The sequence below is a fragment of the Astatotilapia calliptera genome, chromosome 4 (assembly GCF_900246225.1).
Source record: "Astatotilapia calliptera chromosome 4, fAstCal1.2, whole genome shotgun sequence".
Classification (NCBI taxonomy): domain Eukaryota; kingdom Metazoa; phylum Chordata; class Actinopteri; order Cichliformes; family Cichlidae; genus Astatotilapia; species Astatotilapia calliptera.
The window spans coordinates 28,913,329-28,931,099 of record NC_039305.1 but is presented as its reverse complement, the minus strand read 5'-3'; the positions used below and the strand labels follow the sequence as shown (position 1 = coordinate 28,931,099).

Sequence of the window (17,771 nt, the reverse complement as noted above, 5' to 3'; positions counted from 1 at the left end):
CCATATTAGCACGTCTTTTCAGTTTTTTTAGTTATGATGTTCCAAGAATTGGAAAATTAGGATCCATTTCAGCTTTAAGATACAAGTTTGTTCCTGAGAAAAGCGAAGCCAATGTTAAGCCAGGTGTTTTTGTTGGCCCTGAAATCTGTGAACCGATGCTCAACAATGACTTCAAAGGAGAACTGAAGCTAACTGAATCAGCAGCATGGGAAGCACTGGTGCAAGTTGTCCAAACTTTCTTGGCAATCACAGAGCAGGGACTTATGCTGAGCCTGTGGATAACATGCTGAAAGCATATCTGCTAATGAGTGCCAGAATGTCACTGAAGATGCGCATTTTACATTCTCATCTCAACTTTTTCCCACCAAATCTGGGTGATGTCAGTGATGAGCATGGAGATTTCATCAAGATATAAAAGTAATGGAAAGCCGACAGGAAAAATTCAATCAGAGCACGATGGCTGAGTTATGTTAGTTCCTGCAAAGAGAGATGGATGTGCAGTATGCAAAAAGCAAGTGCCTCAAACATTTGTGAGCATACTAACTTTCAAACTGACAGAAACATGCTTTAACACATCTTTGGTATTGTTTACTGCTTTGTTTTCAGAATAAACGTAAAACAATTTAGGTGAGAAGTAGTTTAAATGTTAATATTGTGGTGATATACCATACTGATATTGTGTCAAATATATATGTATATATATAGTGTCAAAAATGCCAGTGATATATATGTCCTTTTAAACCTAACGTGCAAGCTTCAATTGGATTTCATATCTGAAATCAGTGTGAAAAAACTAAATAAAAATCTGGTCTATTCCCAGTAAGCAAATTAAACATATTTTTGCAGACCAGTGTTGTTTTACTAAATACTGTTTATTTTTAATTAATCAAAAAATCATTTAGTCTATGAAAAAAATAACAAATTACCTAAAATATTACCAGAGGATTTAGCAAATGAGTCTACAGATCTCAGATTTTCAGTTTGTGTTCAGTGTCTGTCTGCATACCTGTCAGCAAGACTGCCCAACACCCACCACGCTAAATCTATTTATTACTTTCAACAAAGACGCTGGGTGAGCGTCAAAGTGCCTTTTATGCTGTTTCACCATTTCTGCTTAAGAAATCAGAAAAAGATGAATTAATTATTTGTTCTGGATTATTTTTCCTATTTCTGGGACTACAATCCCGGTTCACAATGATATTTGTGTTATTCATATAAACAAAACTGGAATGAATTTATGGAATTGTGCAATTTCACATAACTTTTGTTAGCTCTTTTTCACAGTTGTGCATTAAAGACATCTTCACAAAAACAAGCCAAGTCATCAATTATTAATTTGACCCCGTTTTCCTCAACTCGGAGCATGTTATAGCTTCTGCTTAAAGCAAGTTAAGTTCTGTGAAGGATGTCTGAATTAGTTTTTAAAAGCATTTCCTTGAGAAATAAAGTATTTCAGAAGAGGATATTTGAGCACAAGGACCCACTCTGCCACACTAACAAACTCTTCAAGGCGAACTTCAAATCAGATCAAATGGATGATGCAAATGTACCACAATCACCAATTACAAACACGGAGGAGTTTAATTTGTCTCTTGGCCTCAAAGCTTAAACTCTGCATCTAGTTAAGGAGGACTTTTTCATATTATTATCAATTAATTTTGCATCAAAATTGAATGATTTTAATAAATTCCAAATTGTGCCAGGGTTTCTTAATGAGAGATTGTCGTCACTGATCAATTACTGTTTGACTGCGTGGGTGTGTGCATGTTTCCCTTTACGTGCATTTATGCGGTGGAGTCAGAGAGGAGAAGACTAATGAATTGTCACTTCAAAACCGCATGCACACACACACATGCACACGCACATGTACTGTCTAATCTATTAGTAAAATGTCAGCATGCTGCAGAGCAAGTCTTTGTGAAGATAGTCATTTGTCATATTTGGAGGTCTTATCGCACCTTTCTGTAGCGTCTCTTTGCTGTGAATGTGAAGGTCGCCCTGTCACTGCGTCGGATGTAATGAAGTTAAAGTCCTTTTCAGTGGAACATGGTCACAAGTTGACGCAAGATAGATTGCAAGGTAATATTGTTGTCGATTGTCCATTAAAGGGACAGTTCAGCCCCAAATCAAATATAGTCATCTCAGTAGAAAGAATATGCTTCATACGAATCAATTTTCAGTTTGGGTGCTTTGAGGAAATGAGGCAAATGCACTCTGAAAATCAAACTCTGCATCATGCAGCCATTATTTTACTGCACACAATAAAATGAGGAATATTTACGAATCATTAGTATAGCTAAATGCTAAATTTAGCAATCCATCTATGATATACTACATAGTGTTTGTTAATTAGTTGAAAGCATCACTTTAAATTTTTCAGTATTAATAACTCTAAAGGTTGTCAACAAATCATGGCAGAGTGCATTAATAATATAAGATATGATTATCTGATTGAAATTGTAGGACGATACAACCAAATTCTATTTGATGACTACCAACTAACAGCAAGGGATAAAAGTCGCTGTTTAAAAAAGAACAATAAGAAAGCAATATAAAGAACTATATACAAACAAAACATTTTCTTGATTGCTGTGGCAGCTAATAAGGTTCAGAGATTTTTACACTGTGAGGTAAAGATGCTAAAGTATTCCCCTGTGAGTTCTTTGCAACAGCGGGAAGAAAAAACTCCTTTTTAATAGGAAGAAACTTTCAACAGAAACAGGCTCAGGACGGGTCAGACATCTGCTGCAGCCGGTTAGGCAGAGAAAAGAAGAACGAGCGTAGGGAGACGGGACAAAAATAGGACCAAACACAGACAATAATTTAATGACATGCTGCAGTGGCGTCTAAACACACACATGGGTAAAAAGAGGTGAGCAGAGAAGCAGTGCTCACTGCATTACAATGTGTCACATGAAGTCTCGCATAACTAATGGATGGTTTAGGGTCACGTCATCCACTCTTAACTAGAAGCTTCATGACAAAGGAAAGTCCGATCTTAAAAATAGAGAGGGTTGCTGTCTCTGCGGGTTTTTGTTTTTTATCAACACCATATTGCTCAAAAGCTGACCAGTCACTGGATTTTCCTCCAATTAAAATCAAACAAAGCTTAAACGTTTTCAAAGCTGTGGAGCAGACTCATATCAGCCATGCGTAAAGTGATCCAGAGGTGAATAAGAAGATGATCCTGAATGACAGATTGCCCGCATTTAAACAAGGTAAACTTTTTTAGTAAGAAAGCTTTAATCTAATGAGAAATTCAGAATGCAGCTACCACAGAGCAGTGTTGTCTTGTTTAGCCATCATACTAGTGAAGCTAAATAATGCATTCTGATTACAAGCTTCCATGCAGACAACTGAATATCTCTTAACTTTCTGTCATGTCTCTTGCACATATTTCTCTGTGTCACAGAGCCTCTTTCAAAGTTCTGCACACCACAAATCAGTGGCTTTGTGGGACTTTTTAATAATAAAAAAGTTAAATATCTACAGTTGATCTGTTCCAGCCTTTTGACCTGCAAAAAAAAGAGCGAGAGAAAGAGAAGAAAAAAAATTCCAAATAAAGTCTGCAGTGTCTCTGTAAATCCTTGACTCAGCTATTTCCTTTGTAATGATGAAACCTGCCTTTATATCTCCATCCCTTTGAGATTTGGCTCAAGGAGAAAAAAAGTATTTGCTGTAGCTGCATGGCTCTTTCTGTAAGGTGACTTATTGAAAGCCTCTGTTCACCGCCCACCATTCTATATCTCTCCTGGTGTGTGGATTCAAAGCGGTCATGCAAATCATACGATATTCTTTAGAACAGTGTCTAAAGGAGTACGCTGTCTTAGGAAGCGCTCTCATTAAAGAAGCACTCTGGCTCCGACTTCTCTTGAAATTGTAAACCCAACGTAATATGTGGACTGAACTCAAACTTTCAAAGGCTTGAATTCGGGCCTTGATTTAAACATATGCAATAGAGAATGGCGTGGACGAACAATTCCCAACAGGGAGCAGCCCTTAGGGGGGGAAAGGGTTAATGAGAGAGGTCAGCAGAGATTAGTTCAAGCAAATATAAATCAGTAATTTAAGCTGCTACAACATAAACAAGTTCAACTTAAAATATGTCACCTTTTTAATCAAGTCTCTCACATGCATGTTGTTATTAAAGGTCTTCAATTACATGATTTCAATTTGGTATAGATATACACTGTTCCAAAAAATAGTAATGTCAAAGTATCTTACTGTATATTTTACAGTTTTGTACTGCCTTTCTAGAATAACATTAAATTTACATAAGTAGACTGTGATTTTACATGTCAAAGGTAAAATAACATCACTGTAAATATAGTAAAACACAATTTACTTGTTTTTTAAATATTTTTTTTGGACATATGTATATTTAGTTTGTAAAAATACATTCAGAAATGTATCATAATTTCACAAATATTTGTCTGTTATGTGAGAGAATGATCTGTTAAATTCAAATTTAATACTATGGAAAAATATATAAAATGATTGAAAATTAATGAGAATAATCAATAATTAAAGGAGTATTTGAATTCTAATTTTGCTGAAAATGTCATGTCATCTAGGTCTGATTCAATAATTCAGAGGCAACAAGTGAACATATAATTAATAGGAATAAAAACTTTAAAAAAAACATATAAAACATTGCACGGCCACGCTGTGCTAATTATATATTTTAAAAAATAAATGTAGAGGTAGGAATTGCAATTAATATAAATCTCAAAGTATTCACAACATTCCTGAACAGAAATAGGCCTCTGCACCTGGGGTGAGGGTGTGGCCATGAAAACAATGTGACATGCCATTGGATGTTGGGACACATAATAACATGACGCTAAGCATTGGCCAATGAATGTGAACTAACTACCACAAGGTCGCGGGCATGGCAGCACTGTAGGAAAGAATCCTAATATAAAAGTATTTTACTGCATTTTACAGTTTTGCTCTGTTCTTCTAGAATATCATTAAAGTTACGTAAATAGACTGTGATTTCACATTTCAAATGTAAATTAACGTTAAATCACTTTAATGTAATAAAACATAATCCCATGCAAAATTAGTGCAACAAACTATTTTCATTACTGAAAATAACTGTATTTTTATGAGAAAGTTATTTTCTGTTATTTTACGGTAGTATTTTGGCGGCCCAGCTGCCGGAATATTACTGTGTTTTTAGGATTTGGTTGTTTTTCCTATTTATAGATAATTTCATTGTTTAATCACATTAACATGTTCCTAATTTAATGTTTAAAATCACTTGAAAAGGCAGGATCCCATGTAAAATTAGCGCAACAAACTGTATTGTCATTACTGGAAATAACCACATTTTTATGAGGAAGTTATTTTCTGTTATTTTACGGTAGTATTTTGGCGCCCCAGCTGCCGGAATATTACCGTTTTTTAATATGTTTTTTTTAACAGTGTAGCTTAGTCCTATCCCTAACACTACCCCTGGTGGTTGTTAAGAAGTTAACACAACAGGGCTCTTCAGTAAATCTGAATGCCCTACATGGGGATGCTTGAGGTAGATCAGATATATCAGAAGACTGGAAAGAGGTCCACTTCTGTCAGTCAAGAACAGGAAGTTGGGGCCGTCCCTCCTGGGTGGAGGGCCGAGGCCCCATTCTCATATAATTAATTAAGTCTGTGCTTTGGATGGCAAGACCTGAAGACGGGCAACTGCTGCCTTTTGTTATTATACATGTAATCCTCGACATCCCAAATGTACACATTCCTCAGCTGACTTTTCTCCAGTAATTAATTGGTGAGTCTATAATATCTTTTTGCACCTATATGAATGTGTGGAAACAGTGAGAATTATACAGTAAAGACTTATGTAAATGTGGTTTGTGTATTTCCAAGCAACAAAGAAATCTGCTGCTCACAGCAGGAGCCAAAACAACCAATCTGTTGTGCACCAGCTTCTGAGGAAACTCTGCTTACAAGGAGCTAGAGGCTGAAAGAGAGGCTGGCCCAGATAACTGGATAACATACTACACACGCAGACACACACAGACAGACACACATACGCACTGACAGACACACACAGTGTCAAAGTTGTCCAATTTTCTCTTTGACTCTTTAACCTGCACATACACCCAGAAGCAATCTACTGTCACACAAACACTCACGCTCACATTCCCCCTCAATCTTTGATATAATTTTCTCACACATAAATTGTACGCATGCCTGCCTCTCTCTCCCTCTCTCTCTCTCTCTCTCTCCAGCATATTTCCAAACACACACACGCATGCACACGCGCCAGCGCAGATGGTCATGTTATGTGCTCTCGCTCAGCAGATGCACAAGAGCATTAATCATGAAACAAGACTCAAACAGAGGATTTAACTCTTACTACAGTTTTTAAAGACCTCTAAGACCCCTTTAGTTTTCTTTGACCGTCAGAGAAATCCTGCCCATCTCATATGGTTAGACTGGAACATCACACAGTGTAAGTAACTGGACAGCATTGTGTGTAATGAGTCATTGTTGTCAGATGTCAGGATTTGGTGAGGGAAAAGGCAGACACAAAGCCAAATAACGCTTTTGAATGCTTCTGTCACAGCTTGGCAACCTGTCCAGGGAGTCCACTGCCTTTCACCATCACCAAATCCAAGTGACAGCAATGAAGGTCTTAAGTAATAATTATGTGGCTCACACAGCTCACAAACACAAACTACTTTGTCTAAGCATGCATCGTGCTATCTACAGATGGCAAAACTTTGTATTTAAGATCCTCTTTGTACAAGTCGTCATATTAAACTATTTTTTAACAATGCAGCCTAACACCAGCCTTACTAAAGTTTTAAAAACGGTAAACCAACACATAAATGTCAAACCCTGATTTAAAAAAAAAAAAACATCCTCATCACAAAAAACGGTACTATCAACGATTTTCTTAATCAGATTACTCTGTACAAACGACCTCCCACAGAAACTAGTGTGTGTGTGTGTGTGTGTGTGTGTGTGCGTGTGTGTGTGTGTGTGTGTGTGTGTGTGTGTGTGTGTGTGTGTGTGTGTGTGTGTGTGTGTGTGTGCGTGTGTGCTTCTCCTGTGCAGCTCGGGAAACCTAACCCTCAATCATACAGTTTCCCATAAATGGCACTCAGTCATCAAAACTCTGAGAACTGTAATAAAGAACTGTAGCATTGTGCTTATCCTGGGGTGACATGCAGCAGCAATAATAACAAATCACATTAAGCAGCTCTGTGGTCCTACGTAGCTCTGGCAAGGTGAACGGTATTTCTCACCAGGTACCACTACTGTTAAATTTATGCAATAAGATCCAGACATTTTTGGGACAATGACCCATTATGGCTTTTTATAAGAACAGCTACAATTTTGAAATAGTTAATGGCATGTTTTTATTAAATCCCCTGCAAAAGCCAAAAGCCACATTTCTACTGTTTAATTTAAAAAGAAATCCAGTGAGTTGGTGCACAAAGGCAAAATTACTAAAAAAAAAAAAACGTGTACCTGTCCAACATTGATGGTTTTGGGTTAATTTTATTATTAATTGATTGATTATTTTTTAATTGATGTGATTAGCTCACTGGCGGACAGTAGCTTTATTGGCCAACACATGGAGAAGGGTAAAGTGTCCGAACCTCGAAACAAATTCAGAAAAAAAGAGGGTTGTTTTCTACCTTGTTGGTCTGCAAAAACTGTGTTTACAAAAACATTTATATGGTTCCATACACCACTCAGAGGATGAATCCTATTAACCTTTCCTTTGTTGTTTTCTAGCACCTCCAGCAGTTTGGAAAAAAAAAAGCAAATAAACAAATAGATGAACAAAAAAAAAACAATAAAAATATGAAAGAAGCAGAGGACACAACGTTACTCAGGCATGACTGCCTCTGACAGGGAGAGGCGTTTTTATTAGCAGCGGGTCTGTTTACACTCCCAAAATGTTAATATGAATTATAAGAGACAGGCAGTGAGTATTTTGTTATAATTGTAATTTTTCCTACCACACACACATATGCATTCACAGTGGTGTGATCTCGACTGCAGCTGCACAGCCTGTCCTCCAGCTCCTGCACATGCATGCAAACAGGAGGTTCAATATTGGGATTTTCTTCTGTCTGAAAACCATGTTGTGAGACAGCCTGTCTTTCAAAGTGTTCTTCTAGCTTTTTAAGTATTCTTAAGGTAATGTCTCCTGTCCTCTGTGTTTTCAGTTAGGCTCGATATAACAGACAGGAGACGTCCTTTAACACTTAAAACAGGTGACGATATGTGGGATCTGTTTTAAACATGCAAACAAATCTTGCTGAAACAGAACTAAGCTATTACGGGTTTAATAATTAATTCATGAGGAGTTGACACACAAGCATGCACAGCATTTTGTCTCCCTAAACAGAAGAAAGGTAGCAGGGAAAATAGAAGAGCAATATAGTGATATCAAGCAGAATTGTCATCTCATTTAATTCTAATTTTCTCATTTAGAACCAGGAAAACACAGGAGAGGACACAAGAGTCTGTCTGTCTGTGTAGACAGCAGTAATAACATTAAATGAGAAATGTTGTGAGTAATTATCTGATAGCAACACAGAATGCCCAAGAGCTTCACACGGTTCTGTTCAAGTATAGACTGAAATGTCATCTGATGCCAGAATTTAGTTTTTCCTACATACCTACAAGTGAAGATGCAGAAAAGGTTAAATGAAAAAATAATAATGTATTAAATTTGTTTTTTTTATTATAAAACATAAAACAAACTGCTCTTAGTTATTTACAGCTATATTATTTACAAAATAATGAATCCTGTTTATCTATGAATTATATTCCCTCACAGCATGACAACAACAACAAAAAGCCCCGAGCACCAATTCAAAGAGATTCTTTCTGCCACACAATACTGTCTTGGGATGCACTGTCACAGGTCCACATGCTTTAACTTTTCAAGATTCCACTGTCACATCTCCCCGTGTTAAAGTGAATTGTATTTTTAAACCAGAGATTTTATCACATCCCCCCTAAACTGGCATATCACCTCTATCAGCTCATAGAGGTGATATGCCAGTTTAGACATATCACCTCTAAATGCATATTCATATTTTCCAAAAGTAATGAGTCACAGATTCAGTTACTCACACAACACTTTTAAATACTTACCATGTTAAAACCATATGTATTTTTTGAAAGTGTTTGCATGAATGATTGTCCAGTAGGTGGTCATGTCATCTGCCCATTTCCCTGTTTTTCCTCTGGTCTGATACTCTTTGTTTAGTGTTTAACCTGTTTTTTCTTACCTGAGCTACAGCATTCACTACCTTGGTTACTGTAGCCCAAGCAGGTTTTTTTTTTCTTTCTTTTAAGCCGCTGTCACTCACAAGAAAACGCTTTGGATAAGTGTGCTGTTTCTTTTTTGTTTTTTTATTCTGCAGTCTTGGAGCTTTTTGCTGTAACTACCATGCTTCTCCCCTACAACAAATACAACTATTGTTTTCTCAGTGGTCCACATAAAGGTGTTTGCTCATATGGAGACATCCACACTGTAGGAGAGCAAGCTTGTGCCTGTCACCTTAAAATCATTCTGATTCACTTTTATGGTTAAAAACAGAATAAAACTGAAATTTTTAAAAAAGAAATTTGTATGTGGCCTTATTTTATGAGCAAAGTAAATCTAGTGTACGAACATATAACCAGTCTTGTGGAGTAACTGAATACATGCACTGGCGCTACGTATTTAAAATACAAAATATGAGTAACTGTATTCCGTTACAGTTATCATTTAATCTAATTTTGGTAATTTTGCTGGCAACCCAAACAAAACACACATTAAGAAGCTCTAATGTAAGTGTCCTGTTAATGTTGGTGTCGTCAGTCACAACGGACCCACCAGTGCAACAGAGACAGCAGTGCATGGGCAGGAATGCATTTCTTACTTGGAAATTCCAACACCGTTTTACATTTAAAGAAGAAAGGGATGGGCGAAATCTGACCGTGAAATGCAAACTCTGTTTGCCAGCAGCCGAGCTGCTCTCAGCGTCAAAAGACTCCAACCTAAGGAAACATCTGGAAGTAAGTTCTTTTTTAAAAGCTAATGTTAGCCTACCACAACTACCTTGTTGTAGTTGTGCTACCTACCTGGGTTATGTGTCACTTCAACATCTTCGGTGTGCTATTGCTGTGTGATTTATTACTAACAGAAACAGACAGAAAGAAAACATATTACTGATACAGAAATAGTTTTCAATACGAGATCACTGCAAACAGTGCAGCCTTACCTAATGGCCACCCTACTGTTACTCATTTTATATAAAGATTTATAAATCTAGTTGGTGTTGCTTTCAGAGCTGCACATGAATTTTTGCAGCTAGCAGGTTGTTAATGCTTTCCATCAAGTCTAACAATCTGCAGTCTATGAACTAACCTCAGCTAACACCAGCTAACAATGTTAGCTCGGTGGCGAGTAGCCTTGAGTAATAGTAATAAATCACACAGCAATAGTACGTTCATGCAGTTGCAAAAAGCATGACAATATATCAAGTAATCCAAAGTATTTGGAATACCTTACAAACTACATTTTGGACCATGTATTCTGTAACCTGTAGTGGAATACATTTTAAAAGTAACCTTCTCAACACTGCATATAACACATAACATATAACCTCAGTATAGGCCATCAACAGCTTTGAAAATGTCTGAAGTCATCTGACAAATCCAGCATGAGCTTCCTGTGATACAGATCACTACTGTCACAGGACTGAAATCTAAGAAGACATTATTTGCAACAAATGAATGAAAAAGAACACTGCCGACTGCTAAAACCATCCCACACCAGAAATGTAGGAAAGCCAGAGCACATGGTTTCACAGTTCATCAAGCAGCTCTGAGAAAATCCTGCATGACTTTCCCATAATACAGCTGGCCTGGCTGCCACAAAAGAACAGAGAATTCTGATCTACTGTTAAATAAGGAAGCAGAGAGCCTGCAATGAAACATCTGTGTGCTAAAGCCATCCCACAGGACAGGTCCTGTTAAGCCTAGTGTGGTAAGCAACATGGATTGTGGATTTGATGCATGGGTGGATTAAGGCCCCCTGGAACCTAACTGTACACACACCACTTTGTCTGAAACCATTTCGAACAACAACACCGGAGGGATCTAAAAGGTGCTAAGAGTTTTTGCAGCCTGCAGTCACAAGCTGTTAATGTCTTGATCCCCGATTCAAGCAGAAAGCTGAACATATTACATCGTTATAACACCCTGTTTTAGTGAGGGATCGCCAGCGCTGGAATAAGAAGCTGTTGCTCATACCAAATGCTGTTCACAACCTAAGGGATGCTGCTGTTTTTCAGAGAGTGGTGGAAAGTACATTCAAGGCACTTGCATTATGCTGAAAATGTCAGTTTTAGACTACTTCATACCTGCACATTTCAGATGGAAATATTGTCCTTAAATCTAATTTATTAGTTTGAAAATCGGCTTAACTTGTGAGCCTGCCTTAGTCCACAAGTCATTACCTGTGCTTGACATAAGTTAGACAATTGATAGGCCATTAATTGAATGCTAGTGACCCAGTTATATAAAATGCTGAACCTGCACAACTTAATGAGGACTCCTTTTTTATTCAAGTTCAGTTAGAATAAACAGTGATTGCAGATTGTACAGGAAAAAAGCAACACTGACATTTAGATTAGTTCCATGAGACTCACTCTGTCTATATACGTCTGTCTACAACGAGGTAAAAAATGTCCCAGGAAAATGGAACAACAAACAAACAATGAACGTCCTGCTTTGCTCCTTGTAGTTGGTGGTAACGCTTAAGAAGACAGAAAGCAATAAATCTGAATGAAAAGCTTACCACTGCCACTTTAAGCAAGCACTTTAAGAAGTAGTTACCTGACAGACAGGTAAGACAGAGTAGTATTGCTCATCCACCCCCATGGCACTTCTGCTCATTATTATTTTCCCTTTCCCGTAGTTTATGATGTGTCCTTGTATCTCAGGGTTCCACTTCTTGTTTATTTCTGGGCAAGATAGGGCAATAAAAATGATTTTTCCTTTTTGATCAATAATTGTAGAGGATATTTGCACGATTAGCTGTGTGCTTTGTCATAGTTTCAATCACTTGCCTGTATTAAAAAGAAGAGAAAAAAGAAAACACACAATAAAAAGCTCTATTTTTGTCACAAATTAGATCACGAAGGGACTGATATGCGCATTTGCATGCATATTAACAAAAACTCCAACAAATTTATTTCAGATGAGCCCTGGCACAGTGATTCAGTAATCCTGATATTTCATTAGCCCAGACGACCTACATTCCCTGGTGCTTTGGATTAGCAGAGCCTGAGCTACTACTGTCAGTCATCTGATCTCATATCATATTTGTCTGAACCACAGCGTGTCACAGTGACTGTGATTAGTGGTTGACACTGCTCCCTCTGGGAATAACATGGGGGCTCAACCCAGTGACACTTCTTAGCCCTCATCACAATGAGCAAGTCTCATGGGGAATTATAAGGATAGACCTTTTAAATAGAGCATTATGGGGTTAATGTTTCTTTAAGATTTCTCTGTGTCCTATAGTGAAATGTTAATCACTATAAATTGAAATAAACAGAAATGAAACAAAAGGACCCAAGAGACGTAACGCATGCTTAGTTCAGATTTAAACAGTGTACGATCCTGTTCAGAATTTACACATAATAACTTTAAACACAGAGCAAATTCCAAAGGGAACAATTTGCACTAAGCTGACAGGGGCTTGAAAGCTTGATTTTAAAACTTGCAGGATTAAGTATCACTGCTGTCAATACACAAACCTCAGATAAGAGATTAGTGATAATGTAAGACCTAAGTGGATGAGTGGCCTGGCTTTGCTATTTACCAGATGAAGTGGGCACTTTCTGTTACACTTGTTGTATTAAGAGTGTAATCATCCCTCTATCTGTCTCCACTCGCCTACAGTCTTTGAAAGACTTAGGAGGGTGACACATACAGTAACAAACATAAAATACACTGTAATGCAGGTATAAGTGTAAATTTAAACATCCCAAAAAAAAGTGTTTTGCACAGAAAAATCAGAGACTAAAATTGTCATTGTGCAAATATGAAAATGTATTTAATAGGTAATAGATTACACAGAGCATAACTACTGTAATGCTCACTGATCCTAAAAAATATGATCAGGGTGTCATTATTGATCCCTGCAGGGAAACCTCTTCTCTGAATTTAGCCCGTCCCAAGTATCAGCAGCAGCTATCGGACTGCTAACTCCAGTATAAGTGCACAGAAAGATGCAAGTGCACACAGAGGTTTTCTGCCATGACCCAAGCATAATGAATCTGAAGTGATCAATGTTTATCAAATAAATTAGTCTAACATGCTTTTAAGCAAAATATCCAAGAGTAGACAAGCATAAGCATCTCACCTTCATATATATGCAGTTTACATCTATATGTGTCAAGATGTGTCATCACTCCATTTAATTATATTTAACATTAGTGTGCAGCATTGCCATAACTAGTACATTAATTCATTTTTTGTACACAGACTGAATATAGATTCGATTTCATCAATGAAACATGATAATTCCAATTTGTAAATTACAGTAAGGCTTCATTTAAAACAAATACGTAAAGCAAGATATGCTTTAGGGTGGAAGATTAGCAGGAGCAGGTATTACAGACAAACAGCTTTGTAGTCAGATTCACCGCCTGCTAATCACGTTTTGCTTTAAAGCTTGAAAATGACAACAGACAAAAATCCATTAGCACCTTCAAAACTGGAGGTACACGCGTCAGTAACTGACGTCTCCACGGCAACATCCATCTATGTTTCTGTACGTCACACTTGTCCTGATCTTTAAACCACAGAATTTTAAATTAGTGTATGTTTAAGCCATATGTAATAACATCTCCTGAGGTTCCTGAAGTATTTGGTACGCACAAAAATGTCAGCCCAATCTGGAATGCCTGCGTTCAAGTACAAAAATCTTGGCAGAATTTGGATTCCACATATCCATTCCTTTTTAACCTTTAGCCATGCTGGGGCACAATAACCAAAAATCATCCTTCAGAAAATAATACTTGTCAGAGGCTGCCGCTTGGGGCTAATGCTGTATCCTTATTCTTGATTTAAACCCTGGTTTCTGTGGTGGAAAAGAGTCTTCTTCTGGAAAGTGTCTGGGAACAACACAAATATGCTGACTTTGATATTTTCTGGAGGTTTCAAAGAACACCTACAAAAGCTTCTTTAAAAGGGAACATGATGGGCGAGCTAATAAAGAAACAAGCTACATGGATATATGTTTAAAAATATTATATCAGCAGTGTTTAAGTACTGTGTCTGGGGGTGGGCGTCCGGGTACACACCGGCTCACTCCTTGGCGGCCGCCTGGGGCTCGCTCGGGCCACTTCAGAGGTGGGGTGCCCCCGGCCTCTCAGCCTGGGGCTCGGTCACTCAGGCACGGCTGGCTGCCGGCGGAGCTCACGGACGCGTCACTGCAACTCCCCCTGGCTTCTGCTCCGCGGCTGCTGAGTGAGCCCTCATCTGGGACTCTCCTCAGCTCTTACTGGGACAGTGGCGCGGCTGCCCCTCTGTTGGTCTTCCTTGGTCTCTTGTGTTCTGGGGGCCTCTGGATGTCTGGAGTTTTGATCTCCTCCATACCTGCTTCATACCCTGGAGGACGGGGCTATGGCCCCCCACACCCTCTAGCAGATCGTTACATGGAGAAACCTTTGGAATACAAGCATGCTGATCCACACAGGTATGCACACACGGGTATGCACAGACGTGGACTACAGCTTTCTTGGCTGCTGCCTCAAAGCATATTGTGTACTGTCTATCTTGCGTGCTGCACAATATCGTTTATTATTTAGTATCTACTGATATCTACTGCTAGCTAGTTTATTGTGATGGTGCTGTTTTTTTATTATGTTGCTCTTTGTTGTTTGCTTTCTCTTCTGTTTTTTTTCTCCATACAGGTGACCCAGGTGTTTTGTTTTTTTGTTTTTTCTTTCTTCCCCCCCTTCTCACCGTCTCTTCTCCCCTTTGGTTTTCTTTCTCTCCCTCTCTTTCTTTCATTCTTTCCCCCTGTCCTATCCCCCAGACATGTCTGTCCCGTTTGTAGCAACTGAAAATAAAATAAATTCATAATTATAATAAAGGTCAATCAAATGGACCAATATGGCAAGGCCATGATGATCCACTTGGTAAAATAAATCCGGCATCTTTCTTGGCCTTAAGACAACAATTCTGATGGCTAAAGATCCAAACGGGACACAAAAAAAAAAAAAAAAAAAAGCAGTGTTTAAGTACCAAGTCCAAGTAGTGCCACAGAGAAAGAAAAAAAACATGTAATCAATGGGCAGGATTCAGCATCTTGTAATTAAGCATCCCATTTAGCCTCGATCGTGCAGTTTCTACATACAGAAAAAGAAACAAAGCTTTTTATTTGAAGTAAGTATTTTAATCAGTTTAAACCATAAACAAGTTACACCCATTGGTAACCTCAGTAGTTTATAGACATATTTCATTTGTCCAATCATATGGACATACATAGAATACCATCATCATTATTATTATTATTATTATTATTATTATTATTATTATTATTATTATTATTATTATTATTATTCAGCATTTCTCAAGTTTGAAAGTTCCAGAGGAAAATGATCATTATTCCTAAAGTAAACAAATGTGTGTCATGTGCTCCGAGAGAAAGCTTGAAGGCAGTCAGTATTCAGACATTAAACTGTGGATATGAATCACCCACAGTCATCATCACATCAAACCTTAGAAAACATTAAATCCATTTTGAGCTAGCAAAGCATCTGGATTTTGGAAGGGAACAATGAAATCTAACAGCAAAGCACCATATTGTTCAAGATCAAAGCAGCCTTTGGCAGTGAAATTTTCATAAAGACATTATGTTGTGAAATAATGACTTATGATTCAGAACAGACTACGTCCTGAATCAAAGGAAGATATGTTAAAAATGTACATTACGTTTGAAGTCGGACTCATTTTCAGGATGGATTATTGAAAATAAAGGAAATATGCAAGTCCCACAAGAACAATTATTTAATGAATGCTGGTAGTGAACTGCTTTCAAGGGAAAAGTGAAAACCAACGATGTAGATGTCAAATATAATTACATTACAGGTTAAAGCAAGAGAAATTTGTAAAATTCATAGTTCATCACCTATGATTTGTGCAATGTACTTTCTTTGCTTATTTAAGGATTTGCTCATAAGTTACACGTGTTATGTTGGCTAATGTATCTTATTACCCTGTATTCATATATATGCAGCTAAAAAGTTGTGTTTTTGTTTTGTTTTTAAGAATAAGGAACAATGTTAATGTCAAATAGTTCTGAGAACAGGCCTATAAATATTACAATCCTTACATGTTTTAAATCTGGCTAATCTCACATTCAAGATACTTTCTCGTGAACCTCGTGTAGCTCCAGTTATTAGATTTTCAGAAGTTCCTTTAAATCACAATTCAAAAGGTTTTCTCTGAATATTTATCCCTCAGATCCCTCAGGATACTACAGTAGACCTGCATGTTGACAGTTTCCCCGAGGGATGAATTCACAGTGTGCAATCCAATGAATGTTGAAATAAAGGCATTGTTCCCCCAGTGTTGTTTCTGGGAGAACCTGCCAGAACCTTCTTTGCCCAAAGGCAAAGAAACTGAAAACTGCTCAGTTATAGCTGGAGACCAAGCTCTCAACACCAACCTTGACAGAAAATTCAGGTAAGTTTAAAAGTCAAGTTAATGCTTTCTGTCTATCCCAACATATCTGAGTAGATGACCTTGAACATGAGCTTTCAAAAGTTCATGTTCTTACAGCTGAAAACCGTCCACTTTTATCCAGTAATAACAGATTACCATAGGCTGGATCATGCTGAGCTGCCTCTTTCAGCTAACATGAACATTTTGGGAGCGCAAAAGCTTCCTTATTTCTAATGTAATGACAAATTTGGCTGATGAAGACTAGAACTAAATACCTTCAGTATTCAGTATTTGATATTTTAGTTTAGTTTATTTTGTCATTACACACTATCATTTAAGATTGCTTTTTTCCCCCAGTTTTTAACTATAATGGTTTTCTGAGTTACCATAGCAACCTGTCTATGGGCAAATTGGACTAATTTAAACGAGGAGTTAAATTGTTGTCCTGCTTCTCAATACCTTTTGATGACCTCACATTACTCTCTTTATTGCCCCCGAATAGCTACTTGTATGTCATTCACAGTGGCAACTGTAACAATGTTCTGCTATAAACATCTCATTTGTCAAGTCTTGGCCTCTTTTTACGAATCACAAGGAGGGAAGTTTAAGAAAAATTCACTATCTGGCCTTATGGGGGTTTGTTGTCCCAGCCTAAATTTCCTGCACTGCAACTCAAATACAGTCCGTATCCCTTTCAACCCCAGTGGTCCCTGTAGCAGGAGTGAGCCTTTTCTGTTATTAAACTGCAACCAGCTGCTGTTATTTGAGGGTTTCAGAGTGTGGCACACTGAAGTGAAAAAGTAGTCTGGTATTACTCCGACTGAAATGAATGCAGCATTTATTGTGCTTTCATTTCTGATGTATTACATTTGGTGGAGTTACAGGTGAGAATTTTTCAGAACAGATTTAGAAGCATCACCACGGCTGGCTTGTATTTTCACTCTAATTTACAGGTTTAACTGGGAACAATTTTGCCCCGTAGTTGTGCAGTTTGTACTTACAGTTCTGTAACTGTTCATGATGACTGAATGGGAAATTTCAGGTCAAATTTCTATAAAAAATAG

At 37.7% G+C, this 17,771-nt stretch overlaps 1 protein-coding gene across 2 annotated transcripts in view; it reads right to left on the bottom strand.

Annotated features, from left to right (window-relative positions):
* The window catches only part of LOC113021370 (carbonic anhydrase-related protein 10-like), a 146,308-nt gene that overhangs the window by 49,425 nt on the left and 79,112 nt on the right, over window positions 1–17,771 (bottom strand). The window lies entirely within an intron of this gene.